General features: G+C 43.7%; 1 protein-coding gene across 8 annotated transcripts in view; it reads right to left on the bottom strand.

The window, feature by feature from the left end:
- The window catches only part of ZNF148 (zinc finger protein 148), a 159,823-nt gene that overhangs the window by 96,450 nt on the left and 38,733 nt on the right, over positions 1 to 24,640 (bottom strand). For 4 of the 8 annotated variants that reach the window (XM_059687594.1, XM_059687591.1, XM_059687592.1 and 1 more), the window contains one exon: positions 16,507 to 16,587. The exons of 2 other annotated variants lie outside the window; for them this stretch is intronic. The gene's annotated coding sequence lies outside the window, so the exon portion shown is untranslated. Of the gene's footprint in view, positions 1 to 9,174; positions 9,311 to 16,506; positions 16,588 to 24,640 lie in introns of all 8 variants that reach the window. 2 more of the 8 variants (XM_059687595.1, XM_059687593.1) reach the window with 2 other exon arrangements.

Genomic DNA, 24,640 nt, shown 5'->3' with positions numbered 1-24,640 from the left:
TTTTAGGACTGGTTGTGAGGCTGTTTTGCTTTTTCTTTTTCTTTTTTTCTGCTGGTTTTTCCCCTCCCTCCACCCCCCCTCCCCCCTCCCCCCCAGTTATTTTTGTGCTTCTGTTTTCCCTTGCCTCTCTTGATATTATTGGTTGTTTCTAGTTTGCATTCATCTCCAGGGAGCTGTTGCTGGAATTTGTTGGGATTAGTGGCGGTTCTATCGGAGTTTTCTCCTCATATACATACATGGTCTCTTCCCCTCTTCTACTTCATTCTCTCTTTTCACTTTTTTTTTCCTTTCCTCCCTCTTTTTTTTCTCTCTTTTCTTTCCTCCTCCTTTTTCCCAATTTCATTTTTGCAGTCCTTTTTTTTTCTTCCCTACTTTTCTTTTCTTTTCTTTTTTCTCTTTTATCTTTTTCTCTTCTTTCTTCCTTATCCCCAATTCTCTTAATTCGGGTGGTCACCTTTATTTGGGGTTATTTTTTTTTAATATATTTTATTGATTTTTTACAGAGAGGAAGTGGGAGAGATAAAGAGTTAGAAACATCGATGGGAGAGAAACATCGATCAGCCGCCTCCTGCACATCTCCTACTGGGATGTTCCCGCAACCCAGGTACATGCCCTTAACCGGAATCAAACCTAGGACCTTTCAGTCCACAGGCGAACGCACTATCCACTGAGCCAAACAGGTTGCGACTATTTGGGGTTATTAATATCATGAATATATTTGTGTTTAGTGCCTGTTACGTGGTGCCCTGTTGTGTTGTATTTTGTGCCTTTAGATCAACACAAAAGATCCAAGCAACAACAGCCTCCTGAGCACCACACCCTCTGTCTGAGGAACATCAGGTGTACGTGAAGCCTCCCCCCACCAGCCAGAAGAGCCACCACAGCTGTGAACAGCATCCACCAGAGGAGCTGCTGCCAACTGAGGAGCAGCTGCTACCGCAACCGCCCGAGGAGCAACCACAGCCCAAGGAGCCACTGCCACCCAGGGAGCAGCCACTGAACGACTCAACGTCTAGATATGTCAGTGAGATCAAACATGGGTAGACAAAGAAACCCCCAAAGGAAAGAGAAGGAGGACTCTCCAGAAAAGCAGCTAAGTAATACAGAGGCATGCAACATGACAGAAAAAGAATGCAGAATAAGGGTCGTAGAGTGCATAAGCCGGATGGAGGAAAAAATCAACAACTTCTGCAAGAAGCAAGAAGAAACAGATGAAAAAGTCAACTACCTATGCAAGAAGCAAGAAGAAACAGATGAAAAAAGCAATAACATATGGAAGAAGCTAGAAGAAACAGATGAAAAAATCAACAACTTAAGTAAGACCCAAGAAGAAATGAAGAGTGATATAGCTGCAATAAAAAACACCAATGAAAGTATCAACAGTAGACTAGGAGAAGCGGAGGACCGAATTAGTGAATTAGAAGACAAGGAAGGAAAACACACCCAAAATGTACTGCAACTGGAGAAAAAAATTAAAAGACAGGAGGAGAGCCTAAGGGAGCTTTGGGACAACATGAAACGAAACAACATGCGAATAATAGGGGTGCCAGAACAACAGAAAGAGGAACAAGGATTAGAAAACCTAATCAAAGAAATAATATCAGAAAACTTCCCTGAGGTGGGGAAGAAAAAAGTCACACAAGCCCAGAGAGTCCCAAACAAGGTGAACCCAAAAAGACCCACACCAAGACACATCATAATTACCATGGCAAATGTTCAGGACAAAGAGAGAATCTTACAGGCTGCAAGAGAGAGATGGAAAGTTACATACAAGGGATCTCCCATTAGATTATCAAATGACTTCTCAACAGAAACACATCAGGCCAGAAAAGAATGGACAGAAATTTACAAAGTGATGCAAAGCAAAGGACTGAATCCAAGAATACTCTATCCAGCAAGGCTATCATTCAAAATTGAAGGGGAAATAAGAAGCTTCACAGACAAAAAAAGGCTAAGGGAGTTTATCATCACCAAGCCAGCAATGCAAGGAATGCTAAAGGGACTGGTGTAAAAAGAAGAAATAAAAAGCTCAGAAAGAAAACAGCCACACGAAAAAAGAAATGGCTACAAACAAGTACCTTTCAATAATAACTTTAAGCGTAAACGGACTAAATACTCCAACCAAAAGACATCGAGTGGCTGAATGGATAAAAAAACATGACCCATACATCTGCTGTCTACAAGAGACCCACCTCATTAGAAGGGACTCACACAGACTGAAAGTGAAAGGATGGAAAAATATCTTTCAGGCAAATGGAAAGGAAAACAAAGCTGGGGTAGCAATACTTATATCAGACAAAATAGACCTCAAAGTGAAGGCCATAACAAGAGATAAGGAAGGCCACTTCATAATACTAAAGGGATCAATACAACAAGAAGATATAACCCTGGTAAACATATATGCACCCAATGCAGGAGCACCCAAATTCATAAAAAAACTCCTGGAAGATATCAAAGGAGAGATCGACAACAATACAATCATAGTAGGGGACTTTAATACACCACTGACAGCACTGGATAAGTCCTCTAGACAAACAATCAGCAAAGAAACAGCAATCCTAAATGACTCACTAGAACAGATGGACTTAATAGACATCTTCAGAACACTTCACCCCAAAGCTACGGAATATACATTCTACTCAAGTGCTCATAAGACATATTCAAAAATAGACCACATATTGGATTACAAGCAAAGTATCCCCAAATTAAAGAAGATTGAAATCATAAAAAGCATCTTCTCAGACCACGATGGCATAATATTAGAAATAAACTACAATGAAAACAACCCAAAATACTCAAACACCTGGAAGCTGAATAGCATGTTATTAAATATTGATTGGGTTACTAGACAGATCAAAGAAGAAATTAAAAACATCCTGGAAACTAATGACAATGAAAACACAACAATCCAAAACCTATGGGACACAATGAAAGCAGTCCTGAGAGGGAAGTTTATAGCTCTACAGGCCTATCTCAAAAAAAAACAAGAAAAAATGGTAGTAAATCATCTAACTCTACAACTCAAAGATTAGAAAGAGAGCAACAAGAAAACCCCAGAGTGAGCAGAAGGAAGGAGATAATAAAGATTAGAGCAGAAATAAATGACATAGAGACCAAAAAAACAATACAGAAAACCAATGAAACCAAGAGCTGAAAGGATAAACAAGATTGACAAACCTCTAGCCAGACTCACCAAGAAGCAAAGAGAGAGGACCCAAATAAACAAAATCAGGAACAATACAAGAGAAATAACAACAGACCCCACAGAAATACAAATGATTGTTAAAAAAAATACTATGGACAGCTCTACTCCAACAAACTAGACAACCTGGAGGAAATGGACAAATTCCTAGAAAAATAAAACATTCCAAAACTCAATCAGGAAGAATCCAAAAATCTCAATAGGCCAATACCTATGGAAGAAATTGAAGCAGTCATCAAAAAGCTTCCATCAAACAAAAGCCCAGGACCAGACGGCTTCACAGGGGAGTTTTACCAAACATTCAAGGAAGAACTAAAACCTATCCTCCTCAGACTACTACAAAAAATTCAAGAGGAAGGAACACTTCCAAGCTCATTCTATGAAGCCAGCATCACCCCAATACCAAAACCAGGTAAAGACAACACAATGAAAGAGAATTACAGGCCAATATCCCTCACGAACATAGATGCCAAAATCCTCAACAAAATCTTAGCAAATCGGATCCAGCAGTACATCAGAAAGATCATACACCATGACCAAGTAGGATTTATCCCAGGGATGCAAGGATGGTACAATATCCGCAAATCAATAAACGTCATACATCACATAAACAAATTGAAAGAAAAAAACCACATGGTCATATCAATTGATGCAGAAAAAGCATTTGACAAAATTCAACACCCATTTTTGATAAAAACTCTCAGTAAGACGGGAGTAGAAGGATCATACCTCAACATAATAAAAGCCATATATGACAGGCCCACAGCTAACATCATACTCAATGGACAAAAACTAACACCATTTCCCCTAAGAACAGGAACAAGACAGGGATGCCCACTCTCACCACTCCTGTTCAACATAGTACTGGAAGTGTTAGCCATTGCAATTAGGCAAGAAGAAGAAATAAAAGGCATCCAAATTGGAAAAGAGAAGTAAAACTGTCCTTATTTGCAGGCGACATGATATTATACATACAGAACCCTGGAGACTCCATCAAAAAGCTACTAGACTTAACACATGAATTTGGCAATGTAGCAGGATACAAAATTAACCCCAAAAAATCTGAGGCATTTCTATACACCAATAGTGAACTTTCAGAAAGAGAGATTATAAAAACAATCCCATTTACCATCGCATCAAAAAAATTAAGCTACCTAGGAATAAACTTAACTAAAGAGGTAAAAGACCTCTACTCAGAAAACTACAGGACGTTGAAAAAAGACATAGAGGAAGACATAAACAGATGGAAGAACATACCGTGTTCATGGATTGGTAGAATCAACATCATTAAAATGTCCATACTACCCAAAGCAATCTATAAATTCAATGCACTTCCCATTAAAATACCAACAGCATACTTCACAGATCTAGAACGAACCCTCCAAAAATTCATCTGGAATAAAAAAAAAACCCCTAATAGCTGCAGCAATCCTGAAAAAGAACAAAGTAAGTGGGATCTCAATACCAGATATCAAGATGTATTACAAAGCCACTGTTCTCAAAACTGCCTGGTATTGGCACAAGAACAGGCATATAGATCAATGGAATAGAATAGAGAGCCCAGAAATCGGTCCGAACCAATATGCTCAATTAATATTTGACAAAGGAGGCAAGAACATACAATGGAGCCAAGATAGTCTCTTCAATAAATGGTGCTGGGAAAATTGGACAGATATATGCAAGAAAATGAAACTAGACCACCAACTTACACCATACACAAAAATAAACTCAAAATGGATAAAGGACTTAAATGTACGACAGGAAACCATAAAAATTCTATAAGAATCCAAAGGCAACAAAATCTCAGACATATGCCGAAGCAATTTCTTCACTGATACAGCTCCTAGGGCACTTGAAACGAAAGAGAAAATGAACAAATGGGACTACATCAAAATAAAAAGCTTCTGCACAGCAAAAGAAACCATCAACAAAACAACGAGAAAACCCACTGTGGGGGAAAACATATTTGCCAATGTCATATCTGATAAGGGCCTAATCTCCAAAATTTATAGGGAACTCATACAACTTAACAAAAGGAAGATAAACAATCCAATCAAAAAATGGGCAAAGGACCTAAATAGACACCTCTCAAAAGAGGACATTCAGAAAGCCAAGAGACATATGAAAACATGCTCAAAATCACTAATCATCCAAGAGATGCGAATCAAAATAACAATGAGGTACCATCTCACACCTGTCAGAATGGCTATCATCAACAAATCAACAAACGACAAGTGCTGGAGAGGATGTGGAGAAAAAGGAACACTTGTGCACTGCTGGTGGGAATGCAGACTGGTGCAGCCACTATGGAAGACAGTATGGAGTTTCCTCAAAAAACTGAAAATGGAACTCCCATTTGACCCTGTGATCCCACTTCTAGGAACATATCCCAAGAAACCAGAAACACCAAGCAGAAAGGATATATGCGCCCCTATGTTCATAGCAGCACAATTCACCATAGCTAAGATCTGGAAACAGCCTAAGTGCCCATCAGTAGATGAATGGATTAGAAAACTGTGGTACATCTACACGATGGAATACTATGCTGCTGTAAAAAGGAAGGAACTCTTACCATTTGCAACGTCATGGATGGAACTGGAGAGCATTATACTAATAAGCCAGTCAATGAAGGAAAAATACCACATGATCTCACTCATTCATGGATAATAGAGACCATTATAAACTTTTGAACAATAATAGATACAGAGGCAGAGCTGCCTCAAACAGATTGTCAAACTGCAGTGGGAAGGCCGGGGAGAATTGGGGGGCAGGAGAGAGGGGGGTAAGAGATCAACCGAAGGACTTGTATGCATGCATATAAGCATAACCAATGGACATAAGACACTGGGGGCTTTGGGAGGCTAGGGGGCTGTCAAGGGCGGGGGGGAAGAAAGGACACATAAGTAATAATACCCTTTGTAATACTTCAAGCAATAAAAAAATAATAATAATAAAAGTCAACAAAATGGAAAAACTTTTAAGTAGACTGACCAAAATCAAAGAGAAAAATAAACACAAATTACCAAAATCAGGAATAAAAGAAGGAACATTACCACTGACACCCTTCCGAATAAAAAAAAAATTTTTTAAGAATTATGAGGGAAGGAATATTATAAACAAGTTTATGCCAACAAATTAGACTTTTATCAAATGGAAAAATTCCTAAAAAGACACATATTATAAAAAATGACTACAGATAGAAAAGTCTATGACAAAAAACAAGCTGAATTAGTACTTTAAAATCTTCGCCCCGACCCCCCCCACACACACACACACACACAAAAAGGCCCAAATGGCTTCACTGATTAATTCCATCAAATATTTAAAGAAGAAATTCCAATCCTTCATAAACTCCTCCACTAAACAGAAGAGGGCACATTTTACAGCTCAATCTATGAAGCCAGAGTTACCCAGATACCAAAGTCAGACAAAGACATCACATGAAAACTACATACCACCATCTCTCCTGTTTAAACACAGATACAAAAATGCTTACTAAATATTGGCTAAAGGAATCCAGCAACATATAAAAAGGCCTACACACCATTACCAAGTAGAATTGCCCCATGAATGCAGTTGATTTAAAATTTGAAAGTCAATTAATGTAACATACCATATTAAGATAAAAGACAAAAACTACCTAGTTATTTCAATAAATACAGAAAAAAAAATTTACAAAACTCAATACACATTCATGAGCATTTCCTCAATTTGATAAAAGGTATCCACAAAATTCCCATAACTAACATCATATTACACGGTTAAACACTAAATATTTCCCTTGTAAAAATCATGATATCCATTTTAACCACTTCTATTCAACAATGAAGGTCCTAGCTAGTAAAATAAAAGAGGCATCTACACTAATAAAAGAGAAACATGGTAATTGCGGTATGACCGCTACGCTTTTCATTGGCTAATCAGCGAGATATGCAAATTAACTGTCAGCCAAGATGGCGGCCGGCAGCCAGGCAGCTTGAAACTAACATGAGGCTTCGTTGCCTCAGTGACGGAGGAAACCAATGTTCCCTACCTGCGACTGCAGGCCTCTGACCGGGCAGTTTCAAACATTGTAACAAATACCGCCGGACTTCAGCCAGCAGATTCGCAACATTGTATGCAAAGGCCAGGAGCGGAGGCCTAAGAGCTGGAGCCAAGCCTCAAGCTAAAGCTGGCCCAGAATAAAAAAAAAAAAAAAAGGGAAAAAAGGAGCGATTGGGAGTTCAGTCACCCCCAGCCTGAAAACAGCCCTCAGCCCCTCACCCAGGCTGGCCAGGCACCCCAGTGGGGACCCCCACCCTTAAGGGTGTGTGACCAGCTGCAAACAGCCATCATCCCCTCACCCAGGCTGGCCAGGCACCCCAGTGGGGATCCCCACCCTGATCCAGGAAACCCTTCAGGGCAAACGAGCCAGCCCCCACCCGTGCACCAGGCCTCTACCCTATATAGTAAAAGGGTAATATGCCTCCCAGCACTGGGATCAGTGGAGCTGAGAGGCCTCCCGGCACCGGGATCAGCATGACAGGGGGCAGCGCCCAAACGCCTAATCGGCCCTACTCTGTGTGTGACAGGGTGCGGCACCCCAACCCCCACCCCCCTCCCCCGGGCCCTGCTCTGTGTGTGACGGGGTAGAGCCATAACCTCCCCATCGGCCCTGCCCTGAGTGTGAGAGGGGCGGCGGCCCAATCCCCTGATCGGCCCTGCTTTGTGGGTGATAGAGGGCGGCGCCCCAACACCCCCTGCCCCCCCACGGGACCCACTCTGTGTGTGACAGGGTAGAGCCATAACCTCCCCATCAGCCCTGCCCTGAGTGTGAGAGTGGCTGCGCCCCAACCCCCTGATCGGCCCTGCTCTGTGGGTGATAGAGGGCGGTGCCTCAACCCCCTCCCCGCCCCCCCACGGGCCCTGCTCTGTGTGTGATGGGGTAGAGCCATAACCTCCCCTTCAGCCCTGCCCTGAGTGTGACAGTGGCGGCACCCCAACCCCCTGATCGGCCCTGATCTGTGGGTGATAGAGGGCGGCGCCCCAACCCACTGATCCGCCCTGCTCTGTGTGTGACAGGGGACGGTGCCCCAACTCCCCTATCGGACCTACTCTGTGAGTGACAGGGGGGAGCTCCTCAACCCCCTGATGGGCCCTGCTCTGTATGTGACAGGAGGGAGCTCTCCAACCCCCTGATGGGCCCTGCTCTGTGCGTGACAGGTACGGAGCCCCAACCCCCCTGATGGGCCCTGCTCTGTGTGTGACAGGGGGCAGTGCCCCAACCCCCGGATTGGCCCTGCTCTGTCCGTGACAGGGGGTCACGCTGCAACCTCCCCATCGACCCTGCCTTGAGTGTGACAGGGGGTGGTGCCCCAACCTCCCAATCGGCCCTGCTCTGAGCCCGACCAGGGGCTGCACCTAGGGATTGGCCCTGCCCTCTGCCACCCGGGAGCAGGCCTAAGCCAGCAGGTCGTTATCTCCCGAGGGGTCCCAGACTGCTAGAGGGCACAGGCCGGGCTGAGGGACCCCCCCCTTCCCCCCCGAGTGCACAAATTTTTGTGCACCGGGCCTCTAGTAAACAAATAAATAACTAAAGGCATCCAGATTAGGAAGGAAAAAACTTGTCTTTATTCTCTAGAGATTCTGTATGTAGAAATTTCCCAATGAAGCCACAAAAAAAGCTACAAAAACTAATAAACAAATTCAGCACACTCTCAAAAAAAAAGTTCAGCAAGGCCACAAGATTTAGATCAATTAACAGAAATCAATAGTATTTCTATAGTGAAATGACAGCTTTGTATCTTTATCTTCCCATCAAAAATTTGAATTCATTCAAATTTTCTTTCTTATCCCTCAGTAGAGCTTCAAATTTTTCAAGTAGATCGCTTCCAGGCATTTTATCTTTTTAGTTGTTATTGTGAATATATACCTTTTCTTCCATTATTAGTCCTGATGTCATCTATTATTCATATAAAAAATTAATTATGTACCCTGGCCGATGTGGCTCAGTTGGTTGGAGCATCATCCCATACACTGAAGGGTCATAGGTTCGACTCCTGGTCATGCACGTACAGGAGGCAGCTGATCAATGTTTGTCTGTCTCTCTGCCTCCCCCTTCCTCTCTCTCTAAAATCAATTTAAAAATAAATTTTAATTAATTATGCGTATTAATTTTATAAGCATTTCCTTTGGTGAATTCTCTTAATATTATGAATACAAAAACAGGCAGGCCAATGAACTTAACAGAACTGATTTCAGAAACAGCCTTCCCCACCTCCTCAGTAACATGGAAATTTAGTATATGATAAATGTGGCATTCCAAATATACAGGAAAGAAATACATCATTCAATATGAAGACAATTGGTTAGCCATCTGGGAAAAAGTAAAGCTGGATATCTACAACCATTGCTTATACCAAACAGTGTTTATATAACAAGATTTTAAATAATTTAAACCATAAAAAAAAAATAGAAAACCTACACTAACTTTTATTCATGTACCACACTTCACTGAATCTAAAACTACTAATCTCAGGATACACAACTATTTTATGTGCCACTAAGAAAATAATAATGTCAAACTATCACAAATGAGCGATTCATGTTACTCAGAGATGGTATAATGTTGAGGGAACAGTGAGTCCTATAATTAATGATGAAGACCTTTTAAACTTTATACAGAAACCTTCCCTACCCAACGATGAAGGAAAAGATTTCAAGCATAAAAATTAAAACTTCTACATGGCAAAAAGAAAATCCAAAGATAGGCAAAAACTCAATGAAAATAACTTGCCTAACAAATGACAACAGGCTCATCACATGACCAAATAGATCACTGAAAATATACATATGGCCAATAATAATGGAATAAATGCTCACACTCAATGAAAATCTGAAAAGCGATACTAAAAATCAAAACACTGACAAATATTAAAGTACTAGAGGCCCGGTGCACAAATTTTGTGCACAAAGGTTGGGGGGGAGGTCCCTCAGCCCGACCTGTGCCCTCTCACCATCCAGGACTCGGCAGTTGGACATCCCTCTCACAATCCAGGATGCTGCATCCACCAGTGACCATACTTTTCATACAGATCAAAGGCATCTTGCTGTTGTATGGGCAGCTACATTTATTTGCCCTGATTATAAAAAGTAGTACATAACATGATCCTTCTGAGACAGAAGTACCATTTTCCCCATCTTATGGGCGGAAAAACTGAAGCAGAGAGAGGTTAAATAATTGGCTTTGTCACACAGTTATGTGTTAGAATCAGAGCTGACCACAAAATGTGCAAGCCACAGTTCATGCATGTTATTGCTGCATCATCCAGTTTTTTCAGTGTTAGGGTAGCCTTTGCAGGTTTTAATTTTTAAATCTAAGATACTGTTCTGAATATATAGGAATGCATGTTCATCTGCATCTACACTAATAAAAGAGAAAAATGGTAATTGGCGTACGACGATACCCTTTTCATTGGGTAATCAGGGCTATATGCAAATTAACTGCCAACTAAGATTGGCAGTTAACTGCCAACAAGATGGCGGTTAATTTGCATATGTAGGCACAATGCAGGGAGGCAAAAGGGAAAGCAGGAAGAAGCCGCCTGCCACTGACAGTGATCGGAAACCCAGGGGGGAGCTAAGAGCTGGGGGGCAGCCATGATCGGAGAATCAGGTGCCTTTTCCGCCCTGGCCAGTGGTAGCAGGAAGTAGGGGTGGAGCCAGCGATGGGAGCTGGGCACGGTCGAAGCTGGCAGTCCCAGGAGCTAGAGGTCCCTTGCCTGGGCCTAAAGCGGAGCCCACAATCGCGGGGCCGCTGCAGCTGCGGGTCCCCGCTGCCCGGGCAGGACGCCTAGGCCAGAAGCGTTAGGCCTGGGCAGGGGCGGAGCCTGCAACCGCGGGGAGCTTGGGGTCCTCTGCCCAGGCCTGACACCTCTTCCGGAGGCCTCAGGCCTGGTCAAGGGGCCGATCCGGTGATTGGTGATCGGAGGGTGATGAGGGTCAACTCCTCTGGCCGAGGCATCAGGCCTGGGCGGGGGGCGGAGCCTGGGATTGGGGGGATATGATGGTCCCCTTGCCCAGGCCTGAAGCCTGGGTCAGAGGCGTCAGGCTTGGGCGGGGGGTGGAGAAAGTGATCAGAGGGAGATCGGGGTCCCCTGCCCAGGCATGATTCCTGGGCCAGAGGCCTCAGGCCTGGGCGGGGGCCAGAGCCAGTGATCGGGGGGAGATGGGGATCCCCTGTCCAAGCCTGACACCTCTGGTGGAGGCGTCAGGCCTGGGAAGGGGCCGATCAGGCGATCGGAGGGTGAAGGGGGTCTACGCCTCTGGCCGAGGCATCAGGCCTGGGCAAGGGGCAGAGCCAGCAATCGGAGGGGTCTGGGGGTCCCCTGCCCAGGCCTGATGCCTGGGCCAGAGGCATCAGGCCTGGGCTGGGGGCAGAACCAGTGATGGGGGGAAATGAGGGTCCCCTGCCCAGGCCTGCCGCCTCTGTCAGAGGCGTCAGGCCTGGGCAAGGGGCCGATCCTGCGATTGGGGGGTGATGGGGGTCAACGCCTGAGGGCTCCCAGTATGTGAGAGGGGGCAGGCTGGGCTGAGGTACACTCCCCCACACACACACCCAGTGCACGAATTTCGTGCACCAGGCCCCTAGTGTAGAATAAACAGGATGTGGACAGTTTGGAGATTCTTCTGATGAATTAGGATTAAGCAGCCACAGATCTCTTTTTCAAATACTGCAGAAGCCACCGTTCTTGTTTAACTGTGTGTGGGATGTAGCAGTTTGTAAGCTATGACATTGTCACTCACAATCTGGGACCCCTCGGAGGATCGGGCCTAAACCAGGAGCCAGACATGCTCTTGCAATCCAGGACCCCTTGGGGGATGTAGCAGTGCACCAAGCAGCAGACAGCCAGGGAGGATCCCGAATCAGGGCCAGGCACCGCACTGCTCACGCTCATCCCAGCTGCTGCGCCTCCTGCCACCACTTTGTAGTGCTGCGGCAGAGTCAGGAGAGGCTCCTGACACCACAGCTGCAATCCCCAGCCATGAGCCTGGCTCCTGGCTGAGCGGTGCACCCCCTGTGGGAGCACACTGACCACCAAGGGGTAGCTTCTGCATTGAGCGTCTGCCCCCTGGTAGTCAGTGCACATCATAGCAACTGGTCATTCCGCCATAATGGTCACTGGACTTTTATATTTATGGACTAGAGGCCCGGTGCACAAAAATTTCTACACTCGGGAGGGAGGAGGGGTCCCTCAGCCCGGCCTGTGCCCTCTTGCAGTCTGGGACCCCTCGGGAGATAACGACCTGCTGGCTTAGGCCTCCTCCCGGGTGGCAGAGGACAGGCCCAATCCCTAGGTGCAGCCCGTGGTCGGACTCAGAGCAGGGCCGATTGGGGAGTTGGGGCGCTGCCCCGTCATGCACAGAGCAGGGCGGATCGGGAGGTTGCGATGCCACCCGCAGTCACGCTCAGGGTAGGGCCAATTGGGGAGTTGGGGCACCGCCCCCTGTCACACTCAAGGCAGGGTCGATGGGGAGGTTGCGGCGCCACCCCGTCACGCACAGAGCAGGGCCAATCAGGGGGCTGGGGCGCTGCCCCCTGTCACGCACAAAGCAGGGCCCATCAGGGGGGTTGGGGCTCCGTACCTGTCACGCACAGAGCAGGGTCAATCAGGGGGTTGGGGAGCTCCCCCCCGTTCACTCACAGAGTAGGGCCGATAGGGGAGTTGGGGCACCGCCCCCTGTCACACACAGAGCAGGGAGGGTCAGGGGTTTGGGGCGCCGCCCTCTATCACCCACAGAGCAGGGCCGATCAGGGGGTTGGGGCGTTGCCACTGTCACACTCAGGGCAAGGCCGATGGGGAGGTTATGGCTCTACCCCATCACACACAGAGCAGGGCCCATGGCGGGGGGGGTGGGGCGGGGGGGTTGGGGCACCGCCCTCTATCACCCACAGAGCAGGGCCGATGGGGAGGTTATGGCTCTACCCCGTCACACACAGAGCAGGGCCCGTGGGGGTGGGGGGGGTTTGGGGTGCCGCACCCAGTCACACACAGAGCGGCAGGGCGATCAGGGGGTTGGGGCGCCGCACCCTGTCACACATAGAGCCGCAGGGCGATAAGGGTGCTGGGGAGTTCCCCCCTATCAGGCACAGAGCAGGGCTGATCAGGGGGTTGAGCCGCCTTCCCCTGTTACGAACAGAGCAGGGCGGAGAGGGAGGTTGTGGCCTCGCCACCTGTAACATACAGAGCCGCAGGGCCATCAGGGGGTTGGGGAGTTCCCCCCTAACAGGCACAAAGCAGGGCCAATCAGGGGCCTGGGGCACCGCCCACTGTCACACACAGAGCAGGGCCCATGGGGGGGGGGGGGATTGGGGAGCCGCACCCTGTCACACACAGAGCAGGGCCAATCAGGGGGTTGGGGTGCCGCACCCTGTCATACACAGAGCCGCAGGGCTATCAGGGGGTTGGGGAGCTCCCCCCTATCAGGCACAGAGCAGGGCTGATCAGGGGGTTGGGGCGCCTTCCCCTGTCACGAACAGAGCAGGGCAGATAGGGAGGTTTTGGCCCTGCCCCCTGTCACACACAGAGCGGCAGGGTGATCAGGGGGTTTGGGCTCTGCCCCATCACGCTGATCCCGGTGCCGGGAGGCCTCGTGGCTCCACTGATCCTGGTGCTGGGAGGCATATTACCCTTTTACTATATAAGATAGAGGCCTGGTGCACGGGTGGGGGCCGGCTGGTTTGCCCTGAAGGGTGTCCTGGATCAGGGTGGGGGTCCCCACTGGGGTGCCTGGCCAGCCTGGGTGAGGGGATGATGGCTGTTTGCAGCTGGTCACACACCCTTAAGGGTGGGGGTCCCCACTGGGGTGCCTGGCCAGCCTGGGTGAGGGGATGATGGCTGTTTGCAGCTGGTCACATACCCTTCAGGGTGGGGGTCCCCACTGGGGTGCCTGGCCAGTCTGGGTGAGGGGCTGAGGGCTGCTTTCAGGCTGGCAGGTGACTGAAGCTCCCAACTGCTCCTTTTTTTCTTATTCTGGGCCAGCTTTAGCTCTGGCTCCAGCTCTGAGGCCTCTGCTGCTGAAAGCAGGTATCTGGTTTGTTTGTGTTCTATAATCGAAACACTGTATCAACTCCAGCTCTGAGATCCCGGCTCGCTGAAAGCAGGTTTCTGGGGTTATGTTTAGCTTCTATATTTGTAACTATGTTTCAAACTGCAAGCTCAGAGGCTGGCAAGGCAGGCGGGGAACGTTGGTTTCCTCCATCACTAAAGCAAGCAAGTCTCATGTTCGCTTCAAGCTGCCTGGCTGCCGGACGCCATCTTGACTGGCAGTTAATTTGCATATCACCCTGATTAGCCAATGGGAAGGGTAGCGGACATACGCTAATTACCATGTTTCTCTTTTATTAGATAGGATGACACTAGCAAGTGTTGTCAAAGAGGATTCCCATTTTCCTAGACCACTGATATTGGGGCAATCTTTTTAGTTAGGCAATTCATCCACCAAATTATTAAACGTATATACTCTTTGGCCCAATAATATTTCTCTTAGGAATTTATATTTCAAATATATTTTTAAATATGTGCAAAAACATACCCAAGAATAGTCACATTATTAGCATTTATTACAGCAAAAAACTAAAAACCTATAAATATCCAGGGATGGAGGAATTGAGGGGAAAAAAAAAAAAAAAACTCATGGAAATGGACAACAGTGTAGTGGTTATGTAGGGTGGGGGGACAGTGAGTAAAGGTAGAGGAGGTTATGGGGGTGGATAAATGGTGTTAGGAAATAAATACATAAAATAAAGAGGGAAAAATAAAATAGGGAAAGCTGGGCTGAGGTGAGGGTATATGGCAGGGGTCCTCAAACTACGGCCTGAGGGCCACATGCAAATACAAATATTGTATTTGTTCCCGTTTTGTTTTTTTACTTCAAAATAAGATATGTGCAGTGTGCATAGGAATTTGTTCATAGTTTTTTTTTAAACTATAGTCTGGCCCTCCAATGGTCTGAGGGACAGTGAACTGGCCCCGTTTAAAAAGTTTGAGGACCCCTCGTATATGGCATTGTCTGTACTACCCGTTCAATTTTTCTACAACCAAAAACTGCTCAAAAGAGTCTATTCATTAAAGTGTTTCAGTTAGAAAAAATAAATAAATATCCATAAAAGGAGGACCAGTTTAAATAATTATGGTACATCCAAATATTAGAATACTACACAGAATGAAATAAGGAATGATATGCAAAGATATATAGACGTTAACCACAACAAAAAAGACATGTTGGCCCTAGCCGGTATGGTTCAGTGGATAGAGTGCTGGCCTGCGGACTGAAGAGCCCCAGGTTTGATTCCGGCCAAGCGTACATGCCTGGGTTGTGGGCTCGATCCCTGATGGGGGTGTGCAGGAAGCGGCCAATCAATGAGTCTCTCTCATCATTGATGTTGCTGTATCTCTATCCTTCTCCCTTCCTCTCTCAAATCAATAAAAAAAATTTAAGAAAAGACATGTTGCTAAACAATATGTATGACCTCATTTGTGTAAAAAAATTGTTAACATGGTAGAGACAGAAATGCTTGCACTTGTATAGAAAATGTCTGGAAACATGCATATACACACACACACACACACACACACACACACAAATGTTAACAGTGAATGAGAATAGGGAAAGCCCCCCGCCCCCTTTGTTACCTTATAACATTCTCTACTACATAAGTGTGTATTCCTCTTATAAGCCCTTTGGTAAGGAATGATAAATGCTGAACGTGACAATTACCAAAAAATGTGAAAAAAGAAAAAAAAATCTGAAAATATGGCCACTAAAATTGCTAATATTTCCACATCCTTGTTTTAAGAGGATTCTCAAATAAAATTTATGAGCAACATGAGAATGTGTGCCACTGACAGATACGTAAATACCCTGACAGCTGTCAAATGTTTCATTTTCTTTCACTTTGAAAGATAAAAGCATAGGTCCAATATATACTCCAACACAGGCCAATGAGAAAGGAAAGGATCATCTGTCTACCTAAAATAAGGAATTAGGGCCTAAAAAAGAAACATGCAAGTAATCTACTTAAGTGATAAAAGACACTGGTCTTCATCTTAACAAAACTAATAGCATTAATTTTTTTCAATGTGCAAATGTTATATCTATATATAATGGTATGCTATGTATGCATACTATTCAAGCTATGTAAGTGGGTATAAGAAGAAAAGGGATTGTCTAATAAATGCAGTTATAGATGTGTTTATATGCAAGCATATGGGCATCTAACACAGGTGGGGGAAAAAAGATTGAGTAAAACAGTATTGGATTACCTCTATAAAATATGTCAGGCAAATGCCCATCCCGCCAGATCACTTAGCTGAATTTCCAAGCTGTTGATTCCTCCCTCTATCCTACAAAAATACAAAAATACAAATTACCCCCAAAAGTATCAATATTAGACATATTCTTTAAGTCAGGTAGTTATATCTAAATATGCTAAATCTAACAAATTTTTCCATGAAAATACTGTTTATTAAATCAAATTAGTAGCAACTAACAATTAATGACTCATCAGTACTAAATGATATCACAAAGATAAGAAATGACCCTGACACTAATTAGACTTTTTTCAAATTTAACTTCTGAGGATAAAGATTTCTTTAAAATCAGGGCCATAATCTAGAATAATCTTAAACAACTTATAAAAGGAAACAGCACAAAACGTGTTTTATTAAAGTCTTATGTTGACACTCTCCATTACTCAAACAGTACTATTTCTTGATGAAATCCCACAGTAACATTTCCCTCAGTTCAAAAGTCTAAATATATTAAGAATATATTTCTAAAAACACAAAAATATTAGTACTGAAAACTTTCAAGGCAAAGGTATTTAATAATGCTAAAATGGTCATTTTTTAAAATGTCATGCTATAATCAACCTTTTAGTAGACTAATATAGAAAATTAACACCCTATGTTAATACTGCATTGATTTCGGATACATAATTTCTTCATGTAACTGGGATATTTTTTCCTGGGATATGAAATGTAGATAATTAAGATTAAAAGCTAAAATTTTATTAGAAACAAACAATAGGCCAAATATAATTTTTTATTCAGGAATAATGAAGTATTTTATATAGGAGCCCTAACACACTTTTAGGGCTCAATAAGTATAACAGCAGAAAAATTAAGGAAGCTTTAAATCTGTAGAAAATAACCAAATATATTATTTCAAAGTTGGGTTTATATCATTTTATTAAAGGATTACAAACATTACAACCTTCTGATCATTCAGCATTTTCTAGTCCTAAACTGGTAACTTTGTTGCTACACTAGTTACAAACAAAAAAAATCTGTTTTAAAACAATTTATTCCTATTAAGTTCTTAATTGCCAGCCTCAAAGTTTTGTTCCCCGACATTCAAAAGACCACATGAGCCATTCTTCTCAATTATGTAAAACTTCTTAAATACAGTGATAGTGACATTGTTATAATTAGCTAGTTATTAATATTAGGATAGGAGCAAAGGAAAGGCCAGACATTACAGGCATGTGATTTGGACAGCTTCACCAGGAAACTGCAACTATGCACTCCTCAGGGAATCACCAGCCCATCCCCTGAAAAACACTGAGAGAAAGGGTTTCAACAAAGGGGAGATAAAGGCATGTGCAGTCAAGTCAGGGTGACTCCGGAAGATTCCTGTCAGTCACACCTAGAAACAATGATTACTGGATAGAATGGGCGTGGCCACTGCAAGGCCATGAAAATTTGGGAATGCATAATCCTCTAACGGAATTCTCTGTCTTGCTGTGCTTAGCACTTGCTGCTCTTGTGACTCCTCGCTCGTGGGGCTTTCTGGTTCCTGCTTCTTTGCATTTGCCTGTTTCCTCCATGGCCATGTGGCTTTGCGGACCCCACATGCAATGGACTGATGGACTGAACAAGGAACACAAGCTAAACTAGCCTGATGCTGGACTGGACACTGCTCCAATAAGAAACAGAAACTCTGGACACGACTCCGATTCTAGCCCTACTGAAACCACAGCTACACTTCTTTTAGGGTGGAGTGAGGGAGAGGGACCCTGGACACTCAGCAGTGTAATTCCACAGAAGTAAAAGTCACTTGTTTTCTCATTCAAGTCTTAGAAAATTCTTTTTCTTGGGATATCGCAAGAATTCCACTCCCACAAGTAAGAGATGGCGACAAGGACCCCCCACTTCCACCAGTACCAATAGTATAAAAAAGATGAAGTCCTTAAATATTATGTGCCACTTAACAACAGGGATACATTCTAAGAAATGCGTCATTAGGCTATTTCTTCAATGGGCAAACATCACAGAGTGCACTTACACAAACCTAGATGGTATAATCTACTACACACCTACGGTGTATAGTAGTCTATTGCTTTGTAGGGGAAGAAAAATAATGTCCCCTATACCCTTCTGGGTTCTTGGCTAAGAAATCCCTGTAATAAAAGACAGATTAACAAAAGAAAAACAAAGTTTTATCTATAATAATAAAAGCATAATATGCTAATTAGACCGGACAGCCGAACAACGCTCCAGATGAAGCCGGGGCTGCGAGGGCCGAGCCCCTTGCACGATTTTCGTGCATAGGGCCTCTAGTAATATATAAACCTCCTGAATACATGGGAGAGACCTAGCAAAACTGGGTAACTCACCAAAATGGCTCAAACCACCACTTTAAATACCATCTTCAGTGAAGACAAAAGAAGATGTGGCTGGAGGGAGTCAGTTATGGAAGGTTACCAGGAAAAGCACAGTAAACAAGGGTAAGGTTATTACAGAGACGTGTCGTCTGAAGTGATAGGTTTCTAGAGACAAATCATCCCAGCCCTCCCCAGGAACATGAGGGAGATACCCTTACAAATGGAAATTCCCCATATAAATGAAAATGTCTTTTACAAAGGGTAACTTCTATTTGGTTTTCAGAACTTCTCCCAGGTCTTCAATTTCTTAAAATTAATCAGCCTAGCCCAGGCCGGTGTGGCTCAGTTGGTTGAGTATTGTCCTGAAAGATTGCCAGTTAGATTCCCAGTCAGGGCACATGCCCGGGTTGCAGGCTGTTTCTCTCACATCGTGTTCTTTCTCTTTCTCTTTCTTTCTCTTTCTTTCTCTCTCTCTCTCTCTCTCTCTCTCTCTCTCTCTCCCTCCCTCCCTCCCTCCCTTCTTCTCTCTCTCTCTAAAAACCAATAAAAAATGTTATTACAAATTTTTTTAAAAAAAACATCCTAGCAGATTTGCCTTAGTGGATAGGGCATCAGCCTTCAGGCTGAAAGGTCCCAGGTTTGATTCCAGTCAAGGGTACATACCGCGGTTGCAGACTTGATCCCTGTCTCTGGTTGGGGCGTGTTCAGGAGGCAACCAATCAATGTGTCTCTCTCACATAGATGTCTCTCTCTCTGTCTCTCCCCCTCCCTTTTACTCTCTAAAAATCAACAGAAAAATATCCTTGGGTGAGGATCTTTTTTTTTTTTTTAAACCAATTAACCAGCCTAAAATAACCCTTATGCCAAATAGCCATATTTGGGGGCAACAAATTCTGTTCCCCTACAGCTGTTACGCTACAAAACTGTACATCACAGCACTGTATTGAATACTGTGGACAACTGTGATGCAATGGTAAGTATTTGTGTAACGTGTTATGCTAGGAAGTTAGGACTACTAGGTCCTTAGGAAAGCTAGGGCAGCACTAGGCCATAGGAATTTTTCAGTTCCATTATACTCTTATGGGACAAAGGTTGTAAATGCAATCCATCATTGCAAGAAACATTATGTAGCACAATACTATACTGTGGTAGACATTAAAAACAGGTCAAGAAAAAGCAAAACTGTATCTGCACTACACTCTATTCATTATTCTAATGTTCTTTACTATATTCAACTTTCAGAATTTTTAACATAGCTACAGAAATAAAGTTGACAGAAAAAGTGTGGCAAAGTCTGTATGCAGGAAATTCAAATGTCTACTAATTATACATTTTAGTATTACCTTACGAGTCCTTTTAAAGGTTGATTGGATATACTATCTAGTCTACAATCATTACATATATCATCACAGAATATGGTAACATCTCTAGACTGGACAAACGTTTGTTGCAATGTTCACTTTTTGTTTAAAACATTATCACAGCCCTAGCCAATTTGGCTCAGTGGGTACTGTCAGCCCCACAGACTGAAGGATCCCAGGTTCAATTCCAGTCAAAGGCACATACCACAGGTTGCAGGCTCCATCCCCAGTCCCGGTTGGGGGTGTAGGGGAGGCAACCAAAAGATGTTCCTCACTCACATTGATGTTTCTGTCCCTATCCCTCCCTTCCACTCTCTAAAAAATAAACAAAAACATTTTCGAAAAAAGCCTGCTCACCTTCTTGCATCACTTTTTATTGAAGGGCCTAAATTAAGGCTGTCACATATCAAAGAGCATATGTAGACATGTTAAAAGGGAAAGAAACAAAAACAGTGAAGCAAGAAGGAAAAACAAACATGCCTCTCTCCCACATGAACACATAATAATATAACGTCAAGGTGTAAAACAGAAATTTTGGTTAATTAAGATTATCTTTTTCTAAAGCCTCATTTTTATTTGTTTACTAGAGGCCTGGTGCACGAATTCATGCACCAGTGGGTCCCTTGGCCTGGCCTGTGGGATCAGGCTGAAACTGGCTCTCTGACATCCCCCGAGGGGTCTCGGATTGAGAGAGGGCGCAGGCCAGGCCGAGGGAACCCAGCAGTGCATGATCAGGGCCGGAGAGGGACGAGGGAGGTTGGCCAGCCGGGGAGGGGCCGCAGGAGGGCTCCAGGGCATGTCCGGCCTATCTCACTCCGTCACAATCGGCCGGACCCCAGCAGCAAGCTAACCTACTGGTCAGAGTGTCTGCCCCTTAGTGGTCAGTGCATATCATAGTAACTGGTCAACCAGTCAACTATCTGCCCCCGGTGGTCAGTGCACATCACAGCTAGTGGTGAGCAGCCTTAGCATATCATTAGCATATTATGCTTTGATTGGTTGAATGGATGACTGGACACTTAGCATATTAGGCTTTTATTATATAGGAGGATTCTAATTTTCACTCAAGGACATGCTTAGAGAGGGGAAGGGGAGAGGGAGGAGGGAGGGAGAGAGAAGAGGAGTGAGAGGGGGAGAGGGAGGGAGAGGGACAGGGAGAAACAGACATACATGCCTTCCGTACATGCTCTGACCAGGAATCCGAACGCACAATCCAGGTATGAGCCATGACCAGAAATCAAACCAACAACTTTTCGGTGCACAGGGCCATGTTCAACCAACTGAGCCAGAACTCTGCTGGATTCTAAAGCCTCATTTTTTAAAGTTTCATTGAAATATGTGTGCTTACAAATTTTTTCCTTTGTATGCTTCCATAAGCACTGTCAAATAAAAAGGCAACCTCTGCCCTTTCAATGTAATCAAGAAAAACCTTGAAGCAAAGAAAATAAATATTAGCACACATGGCATAAGAAACAAAAAAATACTTTAAAAGTCCTTTAGCCTCTTTTAACTAGATCATCACCTATACTAATAAAAGGGTAATATGCAAATTGGTTGGAACACCCTTGAGTAATGACCGAACAGCAGGCTACGTGGGGGCAACCAGGCCAGCAGAGGGGCGCAGTGAAGGGCAACCAGGCCGGCAGAGGGGAGCAGTGAGGGGCGACCAGGCTGGCGGGGGGGGGGCACTTAGGGGTGACCAGGCTGGCGGGAGGGGGGGCAGTTAGGGGCGACCAAGCCAGCAGTGGGGTGCAATGAGGGCAACCAGGCTGGCGGGTCGGGGGGGCAATTACAGGCGATCAGGCCAGCAGGCAGAGGTGGTTAGGGATGATCAGGCTGGCGGGGGCGGGGGGCAGTTAGGGGCGATCAGGCAGGCAGGCAGAGGCCGTTACATGCGATTAGGCAGGCAGGCAGGTGAGTGGTTAGGAGCCAGCAGTCCCAGATTGTGAGAGGGTGCAGGCTGGGCTGAGGGGACCCCTACCCCATACACGAATTTCGCGCACCGGGCCTCTAGTTTTTGTTTTTTGTTTTTTAAATATATTTTATTGATTTCTTACAGAGAGAAAGGGAGAGAGAGTTAGAAATATTGATGAGAGAGAAACATCGATCAGCTGCCTCCTGCACATCTCCTACTGGGGATGTGCCCGCAATCCAGGTACATGCCCTTGACCGGAATCGAACCTGGGACCTTACAGTCCGCAGGCCGACGCTCTATCCACTGAGCCAAACCGGTTTCGGCCGGGCCTCTAGTTTTAACATAATTAGTCAAGTTCTATTCTTACATTATTTTTTACTTTTATGATTTAATGACACTTTCTGAATGAAGTTAAAAAAAAAAAAAGGTAAAGAAAAAAAACCTTGTTCCAGGAAGCAAGAGATTTCTATGACTATGGTTAGAATTACTACATAGTAACAAAGCACAAACGTGTGTGTTCTTTTAAGAACTCTATCTGAATGATGGTCTAATCCATATGTATAAAAGGCTAATATGCAAATTGTCCCCTCAGGAGTTCGACCAGGAGTTCGATCGCTCATTATGATGTGCACTGACCACCAGGGGACAGCGCATAATGAAGGAAGGCCCCAGCCAGCAGCTGGCAGCCGGGGAAGGAAGGCTCCGGCCAGCAGCCAAAAGGCCCCAATGGCTGGCCAGGCCTAGGGACCCTAGTGGTATACATATTTTTCATGAGCAGATCTACTCCAAGGACAATGACAGCCCAACAAATTCAAACCAACCATCCCAGAAATTACCCTACTCAGGTCTTTCTAAACCCATTTTTCATTTCTACTCTCACCAAAAATCAAGCCAAAATCTTATAAACTTTGCAATTACTGTAATTAATCCACTTAACTGAGAAAGAAAATTCAACAAAAGGGTAATCAAATTCTTAAAAGATAATTGACCAAAGTGAGTAAAATAAAGCCAACTACTGAAAATGTTCACCTTCCCTTGACCTTTTCAAATCACTTAACCATGAAACATTCATTTTCCAAGACACCAACTGTCCACCCATGTTAGAAAACACAACAGTAAGCATTTTTATCAACTCCTTAAGACTATAAACCACTGAAGAGATAGACCTTTAAATCTAAATCTAAATTGTTACATTCCCATTGTGATAAGTTTGATTTGGGGCCCAAAATCAAACTATCACAACGGGAATGTAACAATGTTATCCTTCCCCAAATTTACTAATAGAAATTAGTTTTTAAAATTAATAAGCCACTAATCTCAAGAAAAAGCTGCTTTATTTGTCCATGAATTTTCACTAAATACACATTAATTTTGTAAATAATCATAAAACATCTTGTACTGTGAAGATCAACACCATTCAGGCAAGTTTTCAAATGATCTTCTCAAAGAAGATATAAGCATAGTTTGATAAAGTACTTCAGTTTACAAAGTGCTTTCACATATCACCTTTCATTTGACCCTTACAACTACCTAGACATTTTTATTGTTTGTCTCTGTTCTATAGGTGATGAAACTGGGGTTCAATCGGTTAAGTACCCAAGGTTAAACAACAACTAAGTGTCAAATCAAAGACTTTAAATGGATTCATCTGCCTCTAGTGTCTATTCTAACACAAAACCACAGAAAGGTCATTCCCAAGTTTAAAAAAAATTAAATGACACTCTTAGCAATGTTCTGAGTTAAAAAATAATGAAACTAAAATGCTATATACAATAAGTTACTATGCAAATAAACAAGAAAATGAAATTCATCTGATTTTTATAAAATAAAAATTATTCTACTGTAATAAGGAAACCCTACAAAAAAGAATAGGAATACACATTTTAAAATTAAAGTTTACTTGATTTGATTTTTTAAGGTTTCAATTCTTTGTGAACAAAAACGTTAAAATTATTAAAACTCAAAGAGGAAACTAATTATTACTTCCAATATAAAATATAATACTCTAATTTAAAAACTTGCATATGGTTCATAAAAAGCCAGTTCATCCTTTGATAGCTCATCTCCTGTCTCAAACACATGTCCTGAATTACACTAGGCAATACACACAATGTAGAAGTGTTCCCATACATAAAGGAAATGGGTTTTAATCTGATCAGGAAGCTAAGATTTGCCATCACAGACAATCAGAGAATATCTAAAGAAGTGGCTGCAAAGGAGTGCAGTGATTTCTCTGTAATTGCAGTAACGTATTAAATTTGAACAATTCATGAAACATGTTAGTGAGATAGTCTGTTTTTTTAATATAAGTCGATTTAGTAGGTTAACTCACTATTTAGAAACACTAGCTTCTATTAATGTAGAATGGACATTTTCTTATTTGGGGTAAATTTTTCTCAAGTAGAAAACTAGGAAATGTAAATTTAGGATATTTTATCTTATCTTTCCTTTTCAATCTATGAATTAGAAACATAAAAGATTTGCAGTATAGTTTTGAAAAATGTTTATTAATATTA

This window comes from Myotis daubentonii, chromosome 3, assembly GCF_963259705.1.
Source record: "Myotis daubentonii chromosome 3, mMyoDau2.1, whole genome shotgun sequence".
In the NCBI taxonomy this organism is placed as follows: domain Eukaryota; kingdom Metazoa; phylum Chordata; class Mammalia; order Chiroptera; family Vespertilionidae; genus Myotis; species Myotis daubentonii.
This window is presented reverse-complemented; position numbering and strand designations above follow the sequence as displayed.